At 35.8% G+C, this 12,232-nt stretch overlaps 1 pseudogene across 8 annotated transcripts; it reads left to right on the top strand.

The window, feature by feature from the left end:
• The first annotated feature begins 823 nt into the window (after nucleotides 1-823).
• On the top strand, nucleotides 824-10,593 carry LOC149530569 (pentatricopeptide repeat-containing protein At2g13600 pseudogene; annotated as a pseudogene). 8 transcript variants are annotated; one of them, XR_016358727.1, is made up of 5 exons: nucleotides 824-3,383; nucleotides 3,550-3,662; nucleotides 3,997-4,115; nucleotides 4,281-4,365; nucleotides 10,120-10,593. The product of XR_016358727.1 is annotated as a pentatricopeptide repeat-containing protein At2g13600 pseudogene, transcript variant X3 (transcript). The 8 variants fall into 8 exon arrangements; XR_016358729.1 differs by having other exon boundaries at nucleotides 824-3,662; nucleotides 10,120-10,210; nucleotides 10,306-10,593; XR_016358731.1 differs by lacking the exon at nucleotides 4,281-4,365 and having other exon boundaries at nucleotides 824-3,662; nucleotides 10,120-10,210; nucleotides 10,306-10,593.
• The last annotated feature ends 1,639 nt before the right edge of the window (nucleotides 10,594-12,232 follow it).

Below are 12,232 nucleotides of genomic sequence, written 5' to 3'. Positions count from 1 at the left end.
TATCTTCTCATTCCACAGTGATACCTTCTCATACCCTTCAAAATCTGGAACCCTACATCCATCATGCTCATGTGTCTCGGTAAGCATAATGATGTCATTATCTTTAGCTATCGGCCCTAACCCAGGTCCTCTTCTCCAAGGATAACCTCTACAGTTCCAACTAACTATAGTTAAATGTTTCTGGGTGGGCCCGAGTTCCTATTTATTGCGTGTGATTTTGTCGCTAATTTGGGCTTTGCCATTTTGTAGTCACGCCCACTTGCCGTTTTCTCTCACTGTTTTCACTTTTTCTCATTCCTTCCTCCTTTCTTCTTGTTGAGTTAGGGTGAGGTCATCATCAAGATATATGTGTGTGCCTCTAAGAAACTTCCTCTTGCTGAAAATGATGTTTTTATCTCCTGTATTCCTCATTGTCACTCTAACATGTCTGTCTTTGCCTCCTCTAATCCATTTTCCGATTCTAGTGCAACGACTTCTAAGAATACATGGAGACTCTTCTCAACTCAAGGGAAAAGTGCACACACAGGTCCAAAGACTAATACACAACCAATGTAATATGAAGTCCAACCAATAAATAAGATCTATCATCAAGTATGATAAAATCTTTGCTATTTAATTTAATGATTCAGATGAAGGAAATATGGTTTGATTCAAGAAGGAAACCTGATTATTCTCGTTGGTATATTTCACATCGATTATCCTCACGTACTTCTCCCCTTTCGAGATCGTTGTCCAGATTCTTTTAACTACCGCTTTTGTAACTAAACCAATTTCTAACATCTCGAATTAACTTCCTTATCCCCTTCATCCCCATTTACAATTGTAACCGATATCCTCTATTTAATCATGTTAAATATATATTATTTTCATTCTCATCAAAATCGTTGATTAAAATTTAAAAACTGAACTAAAATTCCATGTGGTAATAAAGTTGTCGATTTATTCGCCATGAGCGGAAATGGATTGTGACACTGCGTCATGTCCGAAGATGTACAGAAAGGTCAATAGAAAGCTTAACTACCATTAATGAAGGGGAATGTAGTTCGGTTGGACGAGTTTGGCAGAGCAGAGCAGAAGTATGAAAACCAGAGTGGCTTCCACTGTATACGGCTTAGGAAGTTCATCCAGATATGTGGATCTGCGCAACGTTAGAATATTTTAGCACTGCAAGAATGTTGTTTTTTGGCACTTTTACATTTGTAAGCGTAGATTCCAATTACCAATGACAGGATATCAGCATCTACATTATTTATATAGCATCAGAAAAACAAAAATTAATTACATTTTCAAGCCGACATATAATAAAAATGAATGCACTGCGTTTGCAACCGCTGCACTTCGCATTGCTTTAAAACCCGAAACTTTAGAAATTCCCACTGAAGAATTGCAGGGAAGCCATGAATCTTGTCGTATACAGGTTCCACTCGAAGAGATGCAAAAGAAGGTAAATGTCAATATTTTTATTAAAAATTCGTACTCTCATGGTCATCTCTTACAAGATTGCATTTATGGTAAAAATCTTGCAAAGGGGAAGAGAACCCATGCCCATATGACTAAAACTGGTTTCGAAGCAGACCATTTTCTGAGCACCAGGCTTGTCATTTTTTATGCAAAGTGTGGAAGTTTAGAAGATGCGCGCCAAGTGTTTGACAATGTGCCTGTACCAAGTTTGGTGTCGTGGAACACATTGCTTGCTGAATACTCTCGGCAGGGCTTTGAGGAAGATACATTAAGTCTTTTCAGACAACTAGGAGAGGATGGGAAGGCAGATGAGTTTTCTTTTGTTAGCGTTTTGAAGGCGTGTACTGGTTTGAGAGAGATTCGAATCGGGAAGCAAGTTCATGGTCACATAGTGAGAAGTGGGCTTGTATCCAATTCCATTCTGATGACAACCCTTGGTGACTTCTATTCCAAATGCTGGTGTTTGGCAGATGCATGCCAAGTGTTCGATGAAATTTCTCTAGGAGATGTAGTTTCATGGACTGCTATAATTTCAGGATATGTAGGGCAAGGTAATTTTCAAAAAGCATTGGCTCATTTCAGTGAAATGCCACAAGCTGGCATACAACCAAATATACACACCTTTCGCAGTGTATTTAAGGCATGTGCTGGTTTGAAAGCCTTGGAACAGGGCAAACAGATTCATGCTCAGATGGTGAAAAATGGATTTAAATTGCATTTGACCTTGGGAAATGGCCTTACCGACATGTATGCAAAATGTGGATGTTTAGAAAATGCGATCGTTGTGTACGACAAGATGCCTGAAAGGGACGTGGTCTCATTTAATACAATGATCTCAGCATACATTCTACAAGGGCATGGTGAGGAAGCATTTAAGCTATTTTCTCAGATGCAACAGACAGGAATCGGGACAGATGAGTTCACACTTGCCGGTGCTCTTGGTGCATGTGCTAATCTGGCATCCATGCAACAAGGAAAGCAGGTCCACGCTTGCATAATTAAAAAAGGATTTGAGACGGATATTGTATTAAAGTGCACCCTTGTTGATACATATGCAAAATGCGGTAGCATAGACGAAGCCCGACAAGTATTTGATTTAGTTCGTCAAAAAGATGTGGTATTATGGACTGTAATTGTCACTGCATATGCGAAACATGGGTTCGGAGAAGAAGTTATTGGACTTTTTGAAGAAATGAAGCGATTAGGGATGAAACCTGATCATGTCACCTTCTTGGCTGTTCTGACAGCTTGCAGCCACGCAGGCTTAGTTGATGAAGGTTGGCACTATTTTCATGCTATGACTCGAGAACACTATATTTTGCCAAGGGCAGGTCATTATTCCTGTATGGTTGACCTCCTTTGCCGCAGTGGGTGTTTGAACGAGGCACATGATTTCATCCAAAAGATGCCAATTAAACCTACTGTTACTGTTTGGGGGGCTTTATTGCGAGCTTGCCAAGACCATGGCAATACAGAACTAGGAAAACTTGCAGCAGAACAACTGTTTGAGTTAGATCCTCAAAATATTGGGTGCTATGTGGTATTGTCAAATATTTATGCGAATGTTGGCAAGTGGGGAGATATAATTAATATGAGGAAGACAATGAAAGATACAGGTACAAAAAAGGAACCAGGATGCAGTTGGATTGAAGTCAAGAATAGTGTGCATGTATTTTCTGCGGGAGGCAGTTCACATCCACAAATAGAGGAGATCTATGCCATGTTGCAGAAGTTAGCCGGGCAAATGAAAGAAGCCGGCTATGTTCCGAATACAAAGATGAAATTGAGTGATGTGGAGGAACATTAGAATCACATACAATCCTACACCTGGAAGATGGTGGCATTTGAGGTTATTACCAGCTTACATCCATCTAATCACTCCAAATAGTCAAGAAACATCATTGGCTAGTGATGACTGGCAGGTATGCCGGCACCAAAAATAATGATGATTTCTGTCCTCTATGTAGCTGGCAATCCCAGACACCAGAGGAACACGTCACAATTGTTTACATTTCCATTTTTGCTATGTTGGAAATGTTAAAGATTTGAGTTGATTCTAACGTTGCAATGCAGACGGGTTTCTTTCAGATATTCATTACTGATGTATCATTATAAATGAAGTATTGAAGGGAAGTGATTCAGAGCTTTGCATGGACCTTGTATCTTCTCCGATGTGATATTTGCATGACCCTTGTTACAAGGTAATTGTGCAGTTCTCTGATTATGAATAGGCTGTTGTTTATTATTTGGTCCTGATTGAAACATTCAACGCAAGAAGTCTGCATATTCAACTTCTCACAGAAATGTTCCCTTCCAGCTTTAGCATTCAAATTTCTTAGAATAACCTAAGAGAAAAAATGGAAGGATGCCCTGTGAATAATGGTGCCTTCTCTACAGGTTGTAAGCTATTACTATAGACAAAATTCTACAATCTCGAGTTTATAAATATCAATTTCCACCAGAAAAGACGAATTTTTGTTGAATCTTATATCAGTATAAAAGTAACATACTGTAACCTGACTTTGATGTTGGTAGCATTTGCAAGAGAAAGAGATGAAAATTATGGTCAAAACCTTTCAAATATCAGGGTGTGATTACAATGCGGAATGCTTTTGAAGTATCGTGTCCCGAGTTGGCCCAGCAGATACTAAAAGGTACTTTTTAACACCATATGATTAATAAATATTTAAAAATATAAATATAACTAAAATAATATAAATAAAATAAAACAAATTAAAATATGAATTTCACATCAGGCCATCCAGTTTAGGCCCTAGTGCCTTATCTCTAATTGATATATATTTTGTTTTGGATGTTAGGAATTGTTATTTGGAAGTTTTTGACATGATCTTGGAATTTTCGCAAGACTGTGTTGTTAGGATGCAAACCATAGCAGACATCAAGGTTTGGACAAAAGCCCTGCTGACCTTATCCTATAAATTCTTCTACTGAAGTTACATTTTCTGATTGCAAAGTTTAATCTTGTTAGCCTAATAAAGAATCTGATATGTGCTGGTTGCCATTGCTAGGACACCTAGTTATTCTAAACACCAAGGTAATAGTTCTATTGAATTGTAGGGATGATCCGGGGGTTGCATTTGAAGGTGGGAGGTGTGAGGGCCATTGCTGGAGCTGCAAATTAGGGTCTGATTTCTATTTTTGACTAGGTGATTAGTGTTTGGAAGGTTAATTGCCAGGATTGGAGAGATTGTACCATAGTTCGCAATGGAAATCAGTGAAATATGCAAAATACCACTTCATTTCCCTTCATTAGAGGTGGTAATAGGATCTAAATAAGTTACGCATGTATAAACTGTTTCCAATCAGTCAATCCTATATTCAGTAGGCACCTGTAGCGATAGACCTCTCAACGGAACACACACACACACACACACACACACACATATATATAGTTTTCAAAATGATTGGAGGTCATTAAGGATTGTAAGTGAACATTTATGTAATGAATAAAGGACTGTTGATGCTATAAATTCTGAGCTGCATTGCTTGGTTGTGCATTCTATTCTCAGTTTCTGTTGAAGAAATGGTAGCTTTGGTCAGATATTGAAATGATGATTGATTTCATGATGTATATGTATGTTTATGTATATCACCCTGTATATTCTGATATACATACACACATACATATTTGTATTGCATTCAGTCATATCATTACTCAATATATTTTTGAAAATCCAATCATCATATCTGTATCTGATTGGATAACCATAGATTCTAGGTATATGATCGATCTGCATTTAAAGACTAGTAAATTGTAGATTGTAGTCAATTGATGCTTCATATCCAATCCTGATTGAGCACCATGATCGGCAATTAGAAACAGATTGGACATTTAATATGTCTGAGCAAGATTACTTTTGATCTTGATTAAGGAAATCATTTGCAGTTGTTAAGGTTTGAAACCCAATTAGAGATCAGGCATGAAGAGGCACCTCTTCATGAGACACACCCATGAACACATGTCCGCTCATGGATATGTCTCCTTGCACCTTATATAATAAAGATCCAATCCCAAGGAAAGACATTGAAATTAATATATGCTCTGCCCTTTGGAATTTGGTGACTGCAAATATCAGATTCAGGGTTACAAATTAATATTCAGTATTTATCAATATTGAATTGTTATTTGCATACACATTTTACAAAGATCAAATTCTGATTACATCCTGCGAAATAGAATAGAGATTTGTAATTATAATATTCTGAATATTGATAAGACATATACAACACAAATCTGTAAGAAATATAATCTCCACTTACAGTTTCAAATCTACGAATTTGTTTATAAAGTGATTATGTTTACCTGTCAATAACGGTAGTACAGAAACATGCCCATAATTAATAACAAACACTTTGATAAGTAGGAGATATCTTTTACAAGAAGTCAAATTGTGATATTGCTATTAGGATTCAACTGGGTAGTTTATGAGTCAAGCTCATGATCTATGTTTCATTAGTAGTGGTTCACAAGAGCTCATCTATCATGAGAATGAATAGAACACTTAGCACTCATTGCATGTAGGTGATGCTCACAAAGGTGAAGCATCGAGCCTTCCTGAGTGGTCACCCATCCTAGTATTCATCCAGCTCAAACACACTTAACCGTGGAGTTTCCTCCAAGGTTTAGTCTTCTTAGCTTGCAACCCCATCTGCAAAACCTTCAGCAAGTGTTGTGTGTTATAAACCATTCATTTTAGAGCCTCTTTACCTCATTAGTTGACAAGTAGGAGATATTTTATACAAGTAGTTAAATTGTGATATTGCTATCAGCATTCAATAGTGTAGTTTTTTAAAAATCAAACTCATTGATCCATTTTTTATGAGTTGTGGTTCACAAAATCGCATTCTCATGAGAATGAATGGAACCATTAGCACTTATTTCATCTAGGTGATGCTTACAAATGTCAAGTAATGGGAATTTCCAGGACATCACCCATCCCACTAGTTTGGAAATATGCTACATTTTTATTATAACCTTTTGAACTAACTAGAAATCTTAGATCTAAGGTAAGAGGTCTTTTCAGAAGCACTGGAGCCACATTTTTTGCAAACTTGTAGGGTTCTGGTAATGTAATTTTATGGAAAAAAGTGATTGGAAGATCAAGTACCAGTGAAGGAATAAAGAGGAAGAAGCCATGGTGGATAATGTGAGGAAATCAACCTTCGAGAGTTCATTAGGAATAAAAACAAAAAATAGCTAGAGAACTTTTGTCCACTTCTGGGAGTCTGAAGGCAAAAATTCTGACTTCTAGAGGAATTAATCAATAATATTGATTGCTAGAAGGTATAATCTAAATGGTGCATAAGGAAGTCACTTAAGCAATCATGGAGTTTTAGTCAGTGCACCAACTGAGACATTCGAAGTCAAATTGTTGCAAGGAGAAGAAGAGGATTCATTTGAGGAATAGCAAAGAGCCTTGCCAAGACTTGACAAGGAGATGGCAAGGTATTATGCAGAGTATAGGGCTCTTGACTACACCATACATTATGACATGCCATTCCTACACTATTATGATATGAAAACAAGAAATGATCGTCATAAGGGAAAAATATGTTAGGATAAGGAAAGGATAGATACAAGACCACAGTTGGGAAATATCATTATAACCATTTATGATGGATCCAATAGGGTTACAATTAGAGTTTGCTTGCAAAATTGTTCATTTATTTGTTTTCAAACCCGGAGGAAGAAATCAAGTTTACAATCCTTCACCTAGAGAGCATTGCTCATGAGTGTCAAGTCCTCATTGAAAACACTAATGATATATATCCTTTCAGAAATATTATTTAATAATAAATTAGTATAGTAAAATTAGCGAATGTCATATATTATAATGACTTATTATTATTAATATATTATCAATATAACAAATACAAAACAATATTCTATTGTAATATTATTTAAGTGCATCTATGTTATCATTATTGACCTCTAACAAATGAGTTGGTGATACATGAGAGTAAGTGATTCCAGAGATGAGCATATCATTGCTTGCTGAAATACTTTTGTTGCAAGGAAATAAATTATGAATTGCAATATGCAAACAATCCACAGTTCATAGGCATTCAAAAACTTACATGTATAAATGACAACAATCATTAAATATGGTGAAAGTTAATAAGTGCATATAAAAGACTAAGTTCTATAAGTGAGATTTGCCATTAATAAAATATTTGGGAACATCTATCTCTAAGAAAAACAGAGTTGACAAGTCTCTAATCAACTATCAAGCAGTGTTGGCAAACATTTTTATAGCTATCCAAGACGCATATTTGGATTACTTGATGAAGAATTGGACATAGGTAAATCCCGCCCATAGCAGTAAATTAGTAAACATGTTAATCAATCTCCATTTTGTTATTTTGTGAAGGGGATGTAAATCTGGAGGCTGCCACGTGAATGGGTATGTCTATCTGAGGAGAGGCGCCTTTAAAAAGATTAATGGTATTTAGGTAGTTTCAGGCGTCAGCTAGGGGGGAACAGAAAGAAAGTAAGAAAGAAGATACTATCATATAAAGAGAATAAAGCATAAGTACTGTTGGCGAGCAATCAAGCAATAATTCTGACTGCTGAAAAATATATCTAAAAGGGACCCATATATGGTCTAACAAATAGATAAATAATCATAAATTCAGAATTATATATTCCAATGTTTATAACCATTGTATATATATATATACACACACACATCCTATTACTATTGAATTATAGAAGGGAAGCTGTAATGTCACTAAGGAGGGGCTTGCATAAATCCAAGCAATGGATCTTGTCCCAAGATAGGGTGGGGATTAACGATCTTGAGCGGCTTGCGGGCATTGTCCCAAGAAAGGCTAAAGGGCTTGGATCGGTGAACTTTGAGCGAATCCATTACATAGTTGGTATCTAGGCAATTTGGATAACACTCACTCCTTCTGTCATTGGGTTGGAATAGTAACAAGGTAAGAATGAATGATAATAATTTGAACAGATAACTTAACCAAATAAGATGAATGAAATCCTATCCGGGGACGTTACAATCCAAACTCCAATTGACAAATTTAAGTTAAATTAACAAAGGTCCCAATAGAGGACATTATAGTAGTATTAGAGCTACGATACTGCCATCTTGTAGGATAAACATGAATAAATAAATCACTCTAATTTTAAAAAATCATTATGTTTACTTTGTGGATACTTCATGTCTTGATGCATTAATGTGTTTGCTTTGTGTCTACTTAGTGTCTTCACATATTCATGCTTATATTTTCAAGTATGTACTCTCGGTGTGATTCTACTTGGTTTATCTAGAATAATAGAAAGAATATTTGAGAGAGATGAATCTATGACATACTATCATACAAATAAGATTTTGACAAATTTGGTTGGCAACAAGATGGCTTAAGATCATCTGTAGAAAATGAGATAAAACTTGCCTTAAGTTACCAAATGTTACTATCAAATAATGAAGAAACATGTAATTGCTTGAGAACAAGCAATTTTAGGGAGGGTAGAACTGCTGTGTCCTCATCGAAAACGCTAATGATAATTTATTATTTTAGAAATAGTATTAATAATAAATAATTATAAAAAACTAATAAATAAGTTATATTATAATATGACATTATTATTAATATATTATCAATATAACAGTACAAAATAATATTGTTATAGTGCATTTGTGTTATCACTATTGACCTCTAACAAATGAGTCATTGATAACACGTGAGACTAAGTGATTCCAGAGATGAGCGTATCATTGCTTGCTGAAATAGCTTTGATGCAAGGAAAGATATTATGAGTTGCAATATGCAAACAATCCGCAGTCCGTAAGCATTCATAAACCTACTTGCAAAATCAGATTAATTTTGTTCAAATTTTTACAAGTTCCAACAGGAGACATGGACTGTTTGAGGTTACAGCTCTATAAAGAATCTTCCTCACGGAAAGTGGTGTGGAAAAGCTTAAGCATTGGTTTTATGGGCCTTACAAAATCACAAGAAAGCTGGGGAAGATTGCATATGAGCCTGAAATTTCAGGAAATGTGAGGACTCATAATGTTTTTTATGTGCCATTTCTTAAGAAGGCCTTAGCAGGTTACTCTTCATCAGACCTGCCTCCGTTTGAGAATGAAGGGAAATTGATTTTTGAACCCAAGTCAATCATTGACGTGAGAGAAAAGAAGGTGAAATGGAAGAATCTTTTGCCTGAGAACACTACATGGGAAAGAGTGGAGATTGTTGTGGGTTTGAAATTTCTTGAGAACAGAATTTAAGGGATGCCATGTCCCTTTACTGGCTGAGTCGGTCCAACAACTAATAAAAGGTGTTTTTAACACCATATTAAAAATTAATAAAAATCAAATTAAAATATAAATCATATAATACTTAAAATCTTGAATTTCAGATAAAGGTGCCACAGATTGGGCCCTAGCGCCATATTTCTCATTTATATATTTTCCTTTGGATGCTGCACTCTTGTCTTCAGAAGTTTCTAGTATGACTTCGAATTTTATACTGTCAAGATGCAAACCAAATAGACATTAAGGTTAGGACTTCGAATCTTGTCAATCTTCCTATCGTAGTTGCATTTTTTTGTTTTCAGAGTTTAATTTTGTCAGCATAATATAGAATCTGATCTGTGCTGGTTGCCATTGGTAGGGCTCATGGTTATCCTAAGCGCTAGGGAGAAGAGTTCTAACCTCTATCACACTGTAGCGGTGATTCTGGGGGCTGCACTTGAAGACTGGAGGTCTGATCAATATAATTGGAGCTGTATATCAAGGTTTGATAATTTATGGCTTGTTGATTAGGGTTTGGAAGGCTGATTACCCCAGGTTGCTGCAGATTTGTGGGCTACAGAGGGTGCGCCATAGTTCTCAGTGGAACTCATTCAAAATCTGTAACAATAGCCAGAGCTGGTTACAAGATCTAAATAAGGTTTGCAGGTCCCAACCGTTTCCATCAGCCAGTCCTACACTCAGCAGGCACCTCCTGCAATAAATTTCTCAACAACAAACATATGTATTGTTTCCAACGTGATTGCAGGTCATCAAGGACCGTATGTGAACATTTATGTAATCAATAAAGGACTGCTCATGATATAAATTTTGACCTGCATTTACTTATTGTGCATTATATGTCTCTGTTCTAAATCTTCTGATTTAATTATAAAATGACCATGTTTACCAGTCAATAGGGGTATTTTAGCAGCATATCTAGCATTGACAACAGATTGCTTAAGTGGAAATTATCTATGTTTTTATTATAGCTTTTTCAGTTAACCAGAATCCCTAGATCAATGGGAAGATGACATTTCATGAAAGAAATGTTTACCATAGGAAATCCATCTCACAGGATACATTGACTGAGCTACATAAAGGTAATTGGGGAACACGAAAGGGGAAAAGAGAGATACAGATAAAGGAAGAACAATTTTTTGCAGTAAAAGATTAAGGTGTTTGTTCCCATAATTAGCTCTAAAACCGTTCTTGATAGGATATGAAGCATGTGCCAAATTTTCTATTTACGCTTCTGGATGAAGCCTGTGTGACACAAAGGCAAAATATTTGTCATTTTGGATGGCTCTACTGAAGGTGTTTGTTCCCATAATTAGCTCTAAAACCGTTCTTGATAGGATATGAAGCATGTGCCAAATTTTCTATTTACGCTTCTGGATGAAGCCTGTGTGACACAAAGGCAAAATATTTGACATTTTGTATGGCTCTACTGAATCTGTCCTCAGGAAAGAAACAAATGATTCTGACAGATTGCAGGTGTGAGCTTCTTATATATATAATTCACAATGACCAAGTTAGGGAATACATCCTTGTATTCATAATCAACCCACAAAATAGCAATAAATGGATTATGGATAAGTAGGTAAGCAAAATACTGGTTAGTCAAATGACCAGATTAATTCCTTATGTTTTAAATAATAGGATTTAAATATGGCTTACATTGTACAATATGACCTCCATCCCTATTCATTTTATTTCTGTTTGATGAATTCCTAATTTTCTCTTCCTACATAGCTTCATTAGAAATTACCCTAGGCTTTTCTATGCAAATTTGATGTTTGATAACATTGGAATGTTCTTTTAAAGCTGAAATACGAATTATATTTATCCTGATAGAAGTACAGTGCTCTTTTCACCATTGCATGGATAGTTCTGCTTACTTCCCCGGCTTAGTCTTTTCTGCATGAACAATGTATCTGTTAGTCTCCATTCTTAAATGAATGATCCACCTTGTCTTTCACTGAGCTCAAAACTTCTTTGATGTTTTATCAAATGGTTTATGAGTATTTTTTAAGCCGAAAGGCAACTCGGAGGAGATTTTGTGAAAAAGACAAAGGGTTGAAATTTAGGGAATGAATTTATAAAAGCTGTGAGGCTATCTGCTTTGTTGAAGGCCAAGGTCTTGCGAGCAGTTAAATCCATTTGTTTTGCATTGTTAAAATAATAAAATGGTTTCATCGTACATAACAGTGCATATTTGAGTTCAACCTTAAATAAATCATTGTGAAAGTGTGCGTTTGCCAAATGATTTGTTTATATAACTATTGTAAATACAGATTAATTTGTTCTTGCATTTTGATCTCATATAGTAGTGCATTTTTGTGATGAATTCTAAAAAGTTAAATTCTAAAATAAAGCTCTGCATAGTTACAGTAGGCCTAGAGAAAACACTTCAAATTCTATAAGGGTCAATTACCTCTGGGTTTGTCTCAATAGTTAGACCACTTAGTGGTTCTTCATAGGGCTGTTTGATG

Source organism: Cupressus sempervirens, chromosome 11 (genome assembly GCF_028749045.1).
Source record: "Cupressus sempervirens isolate cs-2001-9-10 chromosome 11, ASM2874904v1, whole genome shotgun sequence".
Lineage (NCBI taxonomy): Eukaryota > Viridiplantae > Streptophyta > Pinopsida > Cupressales > Cupressaceae > Cupressus > Cupressus sempervirens.
This window is presented reverse-complemented; position numbering and strand designations above follow the sequence as displayed.